Genomic DNA, 13,030 nt, shown 5'->3' with positions numbered 1-13,030 from the left:
GGGATTTCCATTAGAATTGAACTTATTTTTAGTGATGTAAAAAACCTCATTCATTCTCTGAGCTATTCTCTCCCTCAACTCAGTCAGCATAGAATTCCCCACAATGTGGTGAGTCCCAGAACCTCAGAAGGCAGCACCTCATCTGTACAGAAATGGTTATGATATCATCTGGGTTTTGAGCCCTGAGCTGACACAGTGTCCATGTCAGGCTTCTGAGCTGAGTCACTGGGGCACAGCAAACACTCACCTGGAATGCAGCCCGAAGTCCTGACCTTGGAGGACAACACACACACAGCTACTTGTGGCACCTGCCATAGGAGCTGACTTAAACCTGCAGCTGACAGTTGTTTTCATTCCTGTAGATAAGCTGGAAGCACTGTAGAGCAGTATTCAGTATAAATCAGTTCATCGAAATGCAGCCAGCTTGTGTCAGTGGTGAAATAAAACGGGAAAGAATAAACCATCCATCCCAATTATTTTATCTCCATTTCTGCAGTGCTGAAATAATTCAGATGAGATCGGGTCTCTACAGCAAATTGCCTGTGTCAGAGCTCTCATACACGTGCACAAGCCAGATGGGCAAGAAGTGCTCAGAAGGAATCCCAGGGCACTGCTGGACACCAGGGACCCAGAAGATGAGCACCTGTCCCTGACTGCACTGCCTCTTACCCACACTTGGTGATCTGCCCAGTCTTAGCGTGGGGTCCCACTTGTGAGGTACAGCACCGGGCTGCTGCTGGGTGCTGCTGCACACTGTGAGCGGCCATTTGTATGTGATGTGGTATAGTCAGGATTTGTGCCTGATACTTTTGCCTGCTGTACACAGAAGGTGGCTGCTTCTAAGCAAAATGGGCCCTATAGGGTATTGCCTGTGACTACCATTCCTGTGCTTCATGGTCTGCAATAGCAGCAGGATCCAGCAAGCAGGAGTTTGTGGCTGTTTCAGTTCACCAGTGAAGAGAGTGAGGTTTAATCCTAGCTACCTGTAGATAGACTTTATTCACTGCTTTAGCAGATACTCCCTGCATGCTGAGGCTGTTTAGGAGAGGATCACAGAACAACATGACTGAGGCTGGCAGTTCCCTCTGTGTCCCTCTGCACAACCCCTGCCCCAGCAGGGACACCCAGAGCAGAGTGCCCAAGGCCATGGCCAGGCTGTTTCTGGAGATCTCCATTGAGGAGATCCACAGCCTTGAGGCAGTTGTGCCACTGCTCAGCCACCCATGCAGCACTGAAGTGTTGCCTGGTGTTCAGATAAAACTTTCTAAAACTTTACAGTTTGTGCCCATGGCCTCTTGTCCTGTCAGGATCGCAGTGACTGCCTCCATTCCATTTCCTGCAATACTCATAATTGTAAACACACTGCACCTCTTGTTGCAGACTTCTTCATCAACATGAAACCACGGGGACAACATCTGTTTACATCCTACCTTGCCCCCCACAGCTTTCCAGCTCCTCCAGCCCAGTGCCAGTCTCAGCAGGTCTCTGTTGGGATTTTATGCAGTGTTTCCTCAAGCCTCTTCCTCTTCCTTCTGCACCTCACTGCAGGTGGCTTTGGCCAGCTCTCCCCTAACAGGCAATGAGGAGCCCGCAACGAGCTGCAGACATGGGCACAGTGCTGGAGTGGTACAGAGCCGTGTTGAAGCAGTGCTTGAAGAGCTGCAGCCTGTGGGAAGCCCACATGGGTTAGCCTGGAAAGGACAGCCTCCTGTGGGAGGTACTCCCTAAAACTGCTGTGATCCCACTACAGGTTGGGAGATTAGGAGCACTTAATTACATAGCTCTTAGAGCTGCATGGATCTCCCTTATACACAGTTTGAAAGCTAATGACAAATATTTGTCCTCTTTAATTATGCATGGTATAGGAGGACAGCCCTGGTCCCTCCAGCCTTCCTCCTCCATCACTGACAGCTTCAACACAACCTGCTCAGGGAGCAAGCAGAAGCTGACACAGACAAAATCCACTGATTTTGGACTGGGCTTCGCATTCAGGTTGTAATGTAAGGTGAGGAAGATGGGTAACTGGCATTCCTGCTCGTCTTTTAGAATGACCTCCAGCAGTGACTGCTTTGTGGTTCAGGTGATGCAGGGAAGTCACTTGTTTCTGGTCACCATGGCATTTCTGGATGCTGTGGAGCTCAGGTGAGTCACTGCTCCTTTTCAGAACTCAGACAGAATGGAGGGCAGGTGCTGTATCTGCTGTCTGTGGTGAAATACTCCACCAGGAGGAGGTAAAGCCCTGCCTGAAGTGCAAATGACTGCCTGGTCCTTCCACCCACTTCATCAGCCACCCAGTACAGATCAATACCAGTCAGATCTGTCCATATCTTTTCCTGAGGCATAGTTAACCTCTTTAGCCCAGAAAAGCTGGAAAAAAAATCTGGCCTTCCTTCTGGGCTGTCTTTCCTGCATATTGCTGCAAATCTTCTAAGAATCCTACTCCTTCCTCCAGACCCCAACCCCACATTTCACTGCTGAAGCCCCATAGGGTCCCAGGACGAGCCCTGAGGCTCCCACTGTTACACTTTGCTCCTCACTGTGGGGTGCTCTTTCCTTCCTCCCATGCTCTCCCAAAACAAACTCTCCACCTCCTTCTTGTCTTCCTCACCATCATGTGTTCATCACTCTCCCTCATCTTGGAAGGCAGATTAGACTTCTTTCTGCTTTCATTGGACCCGAAAAGTGATGGATCATCCTGCTGATGCATCCATTTTTCATACTAACCAAACTCACAGGAAATCACCTTCCCATCTCTGACTGTCAGTCAAAGGGGCTTACTAACATCTCCTTGGGAAAGCAGGGCTGCTCTGCCACATCGGGAGAAGCAAGTGCTGATGATCCCCCTTCCATTTTAAGAAGGAAGGTGGTCTTGCAATAAGGGTGGTGAGGCACTGGAATGTGTTGTCCAGAGAGACGGTGGATGTCCTGTCCTTGGAGACATTCAAGATCAGGCTGCAAGGGCCTCTGATCACCCTGATCAGGCTGTAGGAGTCCCTGTTCATTGCAGGGAGGTTGGACTACTTGGCCTTCAAAGGTTCCTTCCAACTCAAGTAATTTTATGATTCTATGATTCAGAGCAAGGCTGGGAAGGTTGAGGAATTGAAACCTGATATTCTTGCTCCCTCCTGGCATTGCTGACTCACTGTTGACTGTCAGAGCCCTTCTCTGGTTTTTGTTTTTTCCCCATTTAGTATCAGGCAAAAAGAAGTTTCTGCTTTCCTTGCCTAGCTCTCGCAGCAAAAGCATAGGTTTGATGCATTGAATTTCTTTGTAAAAAAGTAGCAGGGAGGAATCAGGCTTGGTGAATCCATCTCCTCCCTGCTGATCTACAAGGCAAGGTTAGGTTTCAGGGTTCTCACCAGCAAATGGAATGAAGTATGATTAATGTCCCAATCCTGGGGTTCCAGACAGCAGCATCTTACCCTGCGCTGAAGAGAGGTGACAAAAACTCAGTGATGAGTGCCTGACTCCAGGTAACACTTCTCCACTTCTCTGCCTTCACCTGCGCTGCTGCTGCAGTCATCCCCATGTGGGTGGCTTTCTCTGAAAGCAACAGATCTGCAGGCTGGGGGCAAATGGCACTCATCACCAAAGTGGCTTTCAGAGGTCTGCTATGGTAGAGGAATGGCCCAGAAGCTGCTTTTCTGCAGTGGTGCCAACCTGCTCCATGCCACCTGCTGCATCCCCCAGCACCACTCACCGTGCTCTGGTGGCAGTGGCAGTGTCCTGTGGCCTCATGGGGCTCTCAGCACAGCCCAGACTCCCTGCCATGGGTACCAGGGCAGCAAAGCAGAGCTAAAAGCTCCTGGGGGGCATCTCATCCCAACCCAACCCAACCCAACTCCTGTACTGCCAGCAGCCTGCTGAGTGGTTTCCTCAGAGCCTGAGTGAAACTGCAGGGGGCGGCAGGGAAGTTATTTTGCATATGTCAGATTCTGATCCTCAGATATATTTTAGGAAACCAGCAAGTGTATCGCTTCACCTTTCATACAGCACTTCTATGATCAGAATCATGTGACGCCTGAAAACACTTAAAATATCCATCAGTTTCACCAGCCTGGAATGTTGATGTACTTTGGCTGTAGTAAATTTTGTCCTCATAATTTAGGTTTTTTTTTGTGTGTTCCTCCTTCTTATGAGAAGGCCCTGCAAAACCTTGGAAAGACCACAAAAACAAAATAAACACTGATGTGCACAGCCAGTATTTCATACCTTTGAGTTTTACTGCTAAGATTTTTCCTTCTGTAAGACTCTTTTTGTATGGCCAGATACAAAAGAAACCTGATTTTTAATAGGCAAATGATGAAGATTTTCTATGAAAACGCTCCACTGCTCTCTGCTGCTTTTGTCATTGTCTTAAAAGGTGAAGCAACCCAACCATGATGAATTTTTCATGTGCTGGGTAGGAAGGGATAATTAGAGTGTGCTTCATACGGATTGTCTGCAACCGCTTTCTAATTAACTAATTGACTACAGAGCTAATGAGATTCAAAATTAATTCTTGTATTTGAATTTTGCCAGGCCTATTTTAAGAACCACGAAGACAGATTGGCCAGAAGCTTTCGTTTGGTGTAAATGGGATGTTTTGGAAATACTTACATTCTCTCTTCCAGTCCATTTTGCAATAGCTTTTGCCTCTCCCTAGTGGCTGCACGGTGAATTGCACGGCTCCATTCTTGCCTTTGGAGGGGACAGGCAGACTTTTTGGACAGAAACATCAAAACCACTCCAAGCCGTCGCTGTCTCCACACTTGCTTTTGCGCCATCCCACAGTGAAAAAGCTATTGTAAAGGATTGGCGTTGTGGATACGTGAATAAAGATGGTATATTTGCAGCATAGAGTTTGTGCAGAACGCAAGTAATTGAGGAGTGCTCCTGAAGTGCTGAGCAGTGTGACAAAAGGGATCAGCAGGGCTGGTTGGTGTGCCTTTCAGATATGCTGATGGCTGTCAGATGAGCTCTTACAGTGTCAGTGATCACAACAATAATATAGTGGCACTCCAGCTGAAGCGATCAGACCTGCCGGCTAACAACGTGTCAGTTGTGATTATTACATCCCAGAGCATCTCACGCAGCAGAAGTGTCAGGGGATAATTCAGCAGTCTAAATAAACACTGCAGGTGAAGGCTGCCTGTGCTCTGACATGCCAGCTGCCCCTGCTCCACCAGGCAGGGTGTGCAGCTGTGAGCTGGTGCCCAGAGCAGCTCCAGTAGCTGGGATTCACACTGCTGGGGAGAGGGGAACCCACAGAGAACTGCTTGGTTGGAGCCACGTCTCTTGGTAACCCCACAGTTAGCTCTGCATCTGTACCAGGGCAGGCACAAGGACAGTCAGGACATGGGGCAGCTGCTCTGGCACTCCAGGGTCACTGGGTCAGTGTCAGGGAGGGCAGGCTGGTCTGGCACAGATGACTGGGAACTGCTGACAGCCATCCTGGGAAGTTCCTTACTGGGTGACAAGCTGCCAAGCTGTGACATAATTGCTGTTTTCCAGTTTGCAGCTGATTTCTACTGCAGTGCTCTATCTTAGTATGCCCTGAGAGTTTTGTTCCAGACATCCAGAACACAGTGAATGCTCACCTATGATCCCTCTGGCAGTCTCTTTCCTCTCTTCTGATCCACATCAGCAATTCCCCTTTCTCCATCTTTCCAACCCTGTTTTATCCTGCCCCTGGCCCCTCTGTCACTGTCCTGTTGTGAATTACAGCATGACTGAGGCTAGAAGGGCCCCCTGTGTCCCTCTACCCAACCCCTGCCCCAGCAGGGACACCCAGAGCAAGGTGCCCAGGGCCACAGCCAGGCAGCTTTTGAAGCTCCCAAGGAGGAGATCCACAGCCTCCAGGCAGCTGTGCCACTGCTCAGCCCCCCACACAGCACAGAAGTGCTGCCTGGTGTTCAGGTGGCACCTCTGTGTTCCAGTGTGTGCCCACAGCCTCTTGTCCTGGCACTGGGCACCACTGAAAGAGCCTGACTCCATCCTCATTTGCACCCTCCCTTCAGGTGTTTATGGACACGGATGAGATCTCCCTGAGCCTTTTCTTCTCCAGGATGACCAGGCCCCGCTCTCTCTCTCAGCCTCTCCTCACACAGGAGATGCTACAGCTGCTGCTTCACTGTGGTGGCCCTGCACTCTACTCTTTCCAGTACATCTATGTCTCTCTTGGACTGGGACACCTAGAATTGGACACAGCACTTCAGGTGTAGCCTCTGCGGGGCTGAGTAGAGAGCAAGGATCACCTCCTTTGACCTGCTGGCCACACTTTGCATAATGCAGTCCCAGATGCCATCAGCCTTCTTTGCAGCAAGTACACCTGTCTTGCTCCTGAGTCCTGGCCCTGACTCAAGCCCTGGGCACAGTAGACCAAATTCCCTCTTCAGCTGCTACCATGATGTACTCTAATGACCAGAAAGCTCCCGCCCAGTGCATTGGCAGGGTGATACCTTCTGTATTTAAAAAAAATGCTGCCCTAGGGGTGAACACAGCACTTGCTCAAAGGCTAAAGTACACAAGAAAGCCAAGGATTTCCCATTTCTTTTCTCTCTCATCTCTTTTTCAAGAAAGCTGTATGGCAGTATGGCAGATGGGGTTCTTGGGTTAGCACAGAGAGCTTTTTTGTTTGTTTGTTTTGGAATAAAATGCAGTTACAGGGCAATATGCTTCACCATGCCCAAATGGCCTGGCATCCCCAAGGTGAGAAAGTGAAAGGTAAATAGGAGAATTCCCTATTCCAAACAAAATAATAATAATAATAATGTATGCTTCCTTTTTCCCAAAAAGCAACCCAATGGAACTCAGCAACGCTCACTCATGAGAAGAGCAGCATCCCTGCACCATGCCCAAAACAACACAGGGCCCTTCTCTGCCTCTGCTGACAGTTGGTTTGCTTGCTAGAACGTTCAGAATAAGCCATTTTGACAACATTTTCAACAGCAACAATGGCATCTGCAAGAATGTGTTTACTTGTGATTCTCAGCCTCATCATAATTCAGAAAATATTCCTTTTTTTTTTCAAACTACGGGTGGAAATGGCAATTAGCAGTTCCCAGTGTCACAGCAACACTCAGTGTGTGAGCAGCAGAGAGGGAATTGGAGTCCCCACGCAGTGCCCACGGCACAGCAGAGGGCACCTCGCACCTCCCTGGGGTGCCATGGCAGAAGATGCAGCCTGTGGTGGGTACGGCAGCAGGGGGGGATTGGAAATATTCTCAGAGGGTTTTATGCACATGAAAATATGTCTTGTGTCCCAGAAGACAAACAAAACATCAAGAAAACACTGATATCATACTATCATAGAATCACAGAATGGTTTGGGTAGGAAGGGATGTAATGGGATGGTCCCACTCCCATCCTGTGTAACCTGTCATTGTCTTTGTCCTCTTAGAATCACAGAATCACAGGGTTGAGTTGGAAAGAACCATTAAATGTCATCTGGTCCAACCCCCCTGCAATGACCAGGGACATTTACAGATAGATCAGGCTGCTCAAAGCCTTTTCCCTGCTGACAGCTTCCCTGGTGACAGCTTGCAGCCTTCCAGGCTAAAACGTCTGTTTGGGGAATGCCAGGAGGTTGAGGCAGGACCTACACCTGTGCCTGAGCACAAAAGCAAATCTCAGTTCCACACAGCCACCGTGGTACTGCCAGGCTGCTGGTGCAGGAGTTTCATCCCTGCACACAGGCCTGACCAATCCCACTTAAGAATTTGGAAAATTTCCCAGATTATAATTACCTATATATAAGTATAATGATAATTACGGTACCTAACTGAGACCTCAGAGCACAAAACTGACAAGCGATGACAACTCAATTCATTAAGAGTGCAGATGTGTTTCCTCTCCTTTATGAAACAACACTGAGTGATTGCTGAAGAAAGATTGCAGGCAGAGATGTGATCTGCAGATACGTGCTGAGCCTGAGATGGGCAGAGGCTGCTGGAAAGGGCGGTGGGACCATCTGGACGTGGGCACTGCTCTGGGTGTCTGTGCTGGAGAAGGGTTGGGCCAGAGGGATGCAGAGGGCACTGCCAGCCTCAAGACAGCAAAGAGGGGCCGTGGGCAGTGTAAAACAGGGCAACATGAAAAGCAGTCATGGTGCAAGGTAGGCTTCTAGACCAGGATCAGAAATCAAGACAGGCTCTTTCCATCAGAGCCTGGGTATGAAATAGCAGTGAGGGAGGTAAGTGAACAGTGAGAGCTACAGTGCCTCGTACAGATGATAGTAGGATGCTGGGCACCTACATCAGCTGGTTTTGCTCAGAGCACCATCAACAACTGCTGTTGTGTGAGTGACCTGCAAAGCTGAATTCATATTCATTCACATTCCCACGTTAAGCATTTCAGCCTATGCTTTTATTTTTCCAGCAGGGCTGCTAACCCCCTGCCTGAAAGTGTTTCATTACAGCTGTGTGCCTCCACCCATAAAAGCCTTAAATACTTTGTCTCTGAATGTAATTGAATTTCTGGAAGGTAACAGTCTAGACTAATTTGAAAGCGCCCTTGCTTTCACACTCTCTTAATGTCTGTCCACAAGAAGTTCTACAGTGTGAATGCGCTGTGCATTCCTGCACCGTGCTTCTACTCTTTCCCTTGGAAGGCTGCTTCACAATCAGAAACAAGTCCGTTTCAGTACCTGGAGCTTAATATTCAGTCTGCATTCTCCCTCTTATGTGTCACCTCCTACTCCTGATGTCCTTGTGCCACCAACTGCTCCTTGGTGACTGCACCTCCTGATACTGTGATGAGGCGTTAGATTTTGCCTGCTGCAGTCCCTGCAGACTCTTAGCCAAGCTAGAGGTGTCTATCTTTCGTACTCTTCCATGTTAACTAGTCCCATAATCCCCTGCCTACATGCCAGAAGCTGGCAAGACAACTGTATCTGTAGTGCTGCACGTTCATTGTGATGGGCTGGCAGAAAGGACTTTCAGCAGGCTTCCCTCAGCCCCTAGGATGAAGCCATTAGAGCTGACCTTTGAATGCTGAGGCTCTGGGACAGGGAAGTGCTGAAATCCCCACCCCCAGAGGGGACTAGGAGACATGTGGATGTGGCACTAAGGGGCATGCTTTAGTGATGGGACTCAATATGTCAGCTCGATGAGACTTGGTGATCTTGAAGGTCTTTTCCAACTGAAATGACTCGGTGATTTCTAAGGCAAAAAATAAAAATAAAAATCAATAAATCAGGGCTTTCTACACTGCTCAGTTGAACTGGAGCATCAGTTTTGGCATCCTGTTGTTTTTGGGACTGACTACACTTACAACACATCCTCCCCCACAGAGCTTCAGTGTTCCCATAAAGTTGTGCCACACTCAGCTTTTTGCTCTCAGCCACCGTGCAATTTCTGGGCATTACATTTGCTCTTCTCTTGATGTCGTTGCCTATTTGCATGTTTTAACTAGTTGAATCTTCAGCCAGTGCAAGTGAGGGGAAAAAATACCAAACCCATTTAGAGTCAGGAAACTCACAGGCACTATTTGAGAAGGGTGGAGCTGAGCTCCTTAGGGTAAATTAAAAATGGATGGTATTAAGTCTAAGGAAATAAACAAGTTACAACACCAAATCACTGCTCCCTCCACAGAGGATTTTAAAAGAAGCAGCAACATGATAGGCTAAAACAAACTCCCTGTCTGAAAGCCCTAAATTGTTTCTTCTCTTGCTACACAATAGAAGCTATATAGAGCCAAGAAGCCTTGAACATTGTTCCTGCAATAAAGATCCTAGTGTTTTGGAATCCATTCTTGGCATTAAGAATAATTAATGTTAGCAATAAAAGTGTTTTCTGAAACGTTTCCAAACCTGTGTGGTTCCTGTAATAGGTGAAGGTTCAGATTTCATCTGATGGAGCTCAAACTAATTCCTCTGTTCTCAAAATAGACCCAGATGAAAGGTGGAAGAAATAACGACTTTTGCTCACTGAGCTTTCTTGGGCTGGAAAGGGGACGGCTTCACACAGGAAGAGAAGTCCAAATGCCTGTCTACACAGTGACTTCTTATCGTGTCTCTTTATGGTGATTACTGTCTAAAATGCCGGTTTTACCCAGCTTAACCTCACTGGGGTGATACCAAGGCAATCATTCTGCCTAGGACTCAGCTCTGGTCCTCAGACCAGCTTGACGCACAGCCCAGGTTTCAGACTCCTGCAGGGGCTTTGGGCAGATGCAGACCTTCACTGCAGTGCCCCAGCTCCAGGGGATCAGCGGGGTCACAGCACCAACGTGGGACTCCCAACCAGCAGACGTCATGTCCCACTGTTGTGCTTTGCTTACCAGAGTACCAATGGCGCTGCCTGAGGCTGAGCCACAACACGGAGGATTTCCTCATAGCTTGCTTCTCTTCTCCACTAGACTTCATCTGGGATCATAGAAGGTGGTTTGTGCTGACTGCAGCCCCAGACAACCAAGAGACACAACCTGAAGTGTAGGAAGGAGTTGGAAGCACCACAGACAGCCTACAAACTTGCAAGTTGTTTTCTAGGCACTCTTCTTTCTTCATGTCTGATGTGTTGCTGTGTAATTTGATATCAGGGATAATAAATAATGTTCCCCTCCAGAACCTGGTTTCGTTCACTTTCAATATATGGCACAAAACTTCTGTTTTCTCTCCAAGTGTTGGAAAACAGGAAGGTTGATGAATGAAGTGTGGTTAGAAGGTGCTTTATGGCTGACTGTTGTGGTTGCTATGCTTATTTGCTCAAAGTGCTACTTTAGCAGGAGTAGATCACTGGTGCACTTGTGAAGTAAGCAGTTATGAATACATGCTATATGTACAAATTTATATTTAACATTATGTATACGTAATGTTGGGCTCCTTCAGCCTGGAGATCTCACAGTAGAACTTAAAATAGGGAATACTCTTCCCACTATTCATAGGGTTTCTTCCCTGCTCTTGTAAACTTCATGTTCTAAGAAAATTCCTTGAAGCAATTTATTTTTTGTGGAACTGAGCACTGAATGGAGCTGGGTAGCAGCTTGGTTTTTTTAATTTCTCAATTTTATTTTAAATTCCCTTCGGAAAGAAGCTTGAAATAGTTCACACCCATGCAAGTCGGAACAGAGCATTTTTTGAACTGGGAAATGAATATGTCATCCGTTGGTACCGAGAAAACAAAGGGTCAGGCAAAACCTCGCCCACGAGCTTATTTTTATGGAGGTTGCCCATCAACTTGATGTCTGCGTGACTCCTTCTAGAGAAAAAGGCAATTCATACCAGGAATCAGACCCAAAGGGAACATGACATTTTCTTTGAAGGATCAGCCTTCACTGAAATTGAAATCATGACACATAATTCTGGTTTTCTTTCCCACCTTGTGCTTCCTGTACCAACTGTTGGGTTTCACCATTTACTGTCTCCAACTCTTCTAGGAGGAAGATCCATAGAAAGAGCAGCAGGGAGATCCCATCTGCATCCAGCCTGGGACCCCAGACAAGAACAACATGAAGCTGTGAGAATAGGTCCAGAAAAGACCAGGGAGATGATCAGGGCTGGAGCACTTCTACTGGGAACACAGGCTGAGGGAGTAGGGCTTGTTCAGCCTGAGGAAGAGAAAGCTCTCAGGAGACATCATTGAGGCCTTCCAGTACTTAGAAAAGGTTTATAAGCGACAGGGAGACCAACTTTTACACTGGCAGATAGTGATACAACAGGGAGGAATGTCTTCAAACAGAAAGAGGGAGATTCAGGTTAGATGTTAGGAAGAAGATCATTACTCAGAGGGCAGTGAGGCCCTGGCACAGCTGCCCATAGAGCTGTGGGTGCCCCATCCCTGCAGGCGCTCAGAGCTGGGTTGGATGGGGCCCTGGGCAGCTGAGCTGGTGGGGGGCAGCCAGCCCACAGCAGGGGTTGGGGATGGTGGGCTTTGAGGACCCCTCCAACCCAAACCATTCTGCAGTTCTGTGATCTCACTGGTGCCTAAGAAGTGATTTGAGTTGACAATGTGTTAAACGTGCCACTCCTTTCACTAGGGCAGTGGGTCAGCCTTGCATTGGAATATATTTTTATGGTACAATTATACAGCAAGTGGTAGAATGCACAAAAGGACTTCAGAACAATAGGAATTGTGTAATTAATGAGAAAACAGTGAAACATGCCAGATAAACAAGAGAAAATTAACAGCTCAGCAAGTGGCTCCAAGAAAATAGCAGGCAAGTAGGACAAAAGGAGTAGAACAGAGGATTTGGTGTAATTATCCCCACAATTAGTTTCATACAAGTGCTTTTACAATATCTTCCATCTCCAGACTCCTGGATGTTGCCTCTTGCTGCCATAAAATTGGAAAAAAAGGTCTCAACTGCCTTTTCTTGTGGATCTATTTAATCTAACAAAATCTCCTGAAATGTGTACTTGGATCTGACATTAAAAAGGCTGCAGAAAAGGACTGTGTTGAAACAAAAGCTTTTTTTTTTTTTTTCCTTTTCAAAACATGGGCATTAAGGATTGCATTAAAAAAAAAGTAAAGAGAGAAAAATACAGATGTGCACCAGGGTGGTTTTTATGTACATGCCAAGTTTGCGTTGACATGAATTAAACCAACTGCAGAGTGAGTAGCTGGATTTTTGTGAGCATAAAACACAGCACCCAAGCCAACCTGTTAGCCTCACCCCTGTGCCAGAGAAGATGCTGGAGCAGATTGTCCTGCAAGTCATGCACATGGAAGAGAGGGAGGGGATATGGGACAACCAGCACGGCTTCACCAAGGGCAGGTCCTTACTCCTTTTTATGGCAGTGTAACTGTGTCAGCGAACAAAGGAAAAGATGTCATCTATCTGGACTTCAGCAACACTTTTGACAGTGTCTCCCACCACATCCCTCTCTGCAGATTGGAATGGTATGAATTTGGCAGGTGGACTGTTTGATGTATGACTGACTGGTTGTGAGATCATACGTAGAGAATGGTGGTCAATGGCTCAGTGTGTGCATGATGAGTGGTGTCCCCCAAGGGTCAGTGCTGGGATCGGTGCTTTTTACATCTTCATCAATGACACAGCGGGGGTGAGTGCACCCTCAGCAAGTTTGTCAATGACACCAAGCTGTGGGGTA

The sequence above is a fragment of the Lagopus muta genome, chromosome 1 (genome assembly GCF_023343835.1).
Source record: "Lagopus muta isolate bLagMut1 chromosome 1, bLagMut1 primary, whole genome shotgun sequence".
NCBI lineage: Eukaryota > Metazoa > Chordata > Aves > Galliformes > Phasianidae > Lagopus > Lagopus muta.
The sequence above is the reverse complement of the archived record's forward strand: the minus strand, read 5'-3'. Positions refer to the sequence as shown.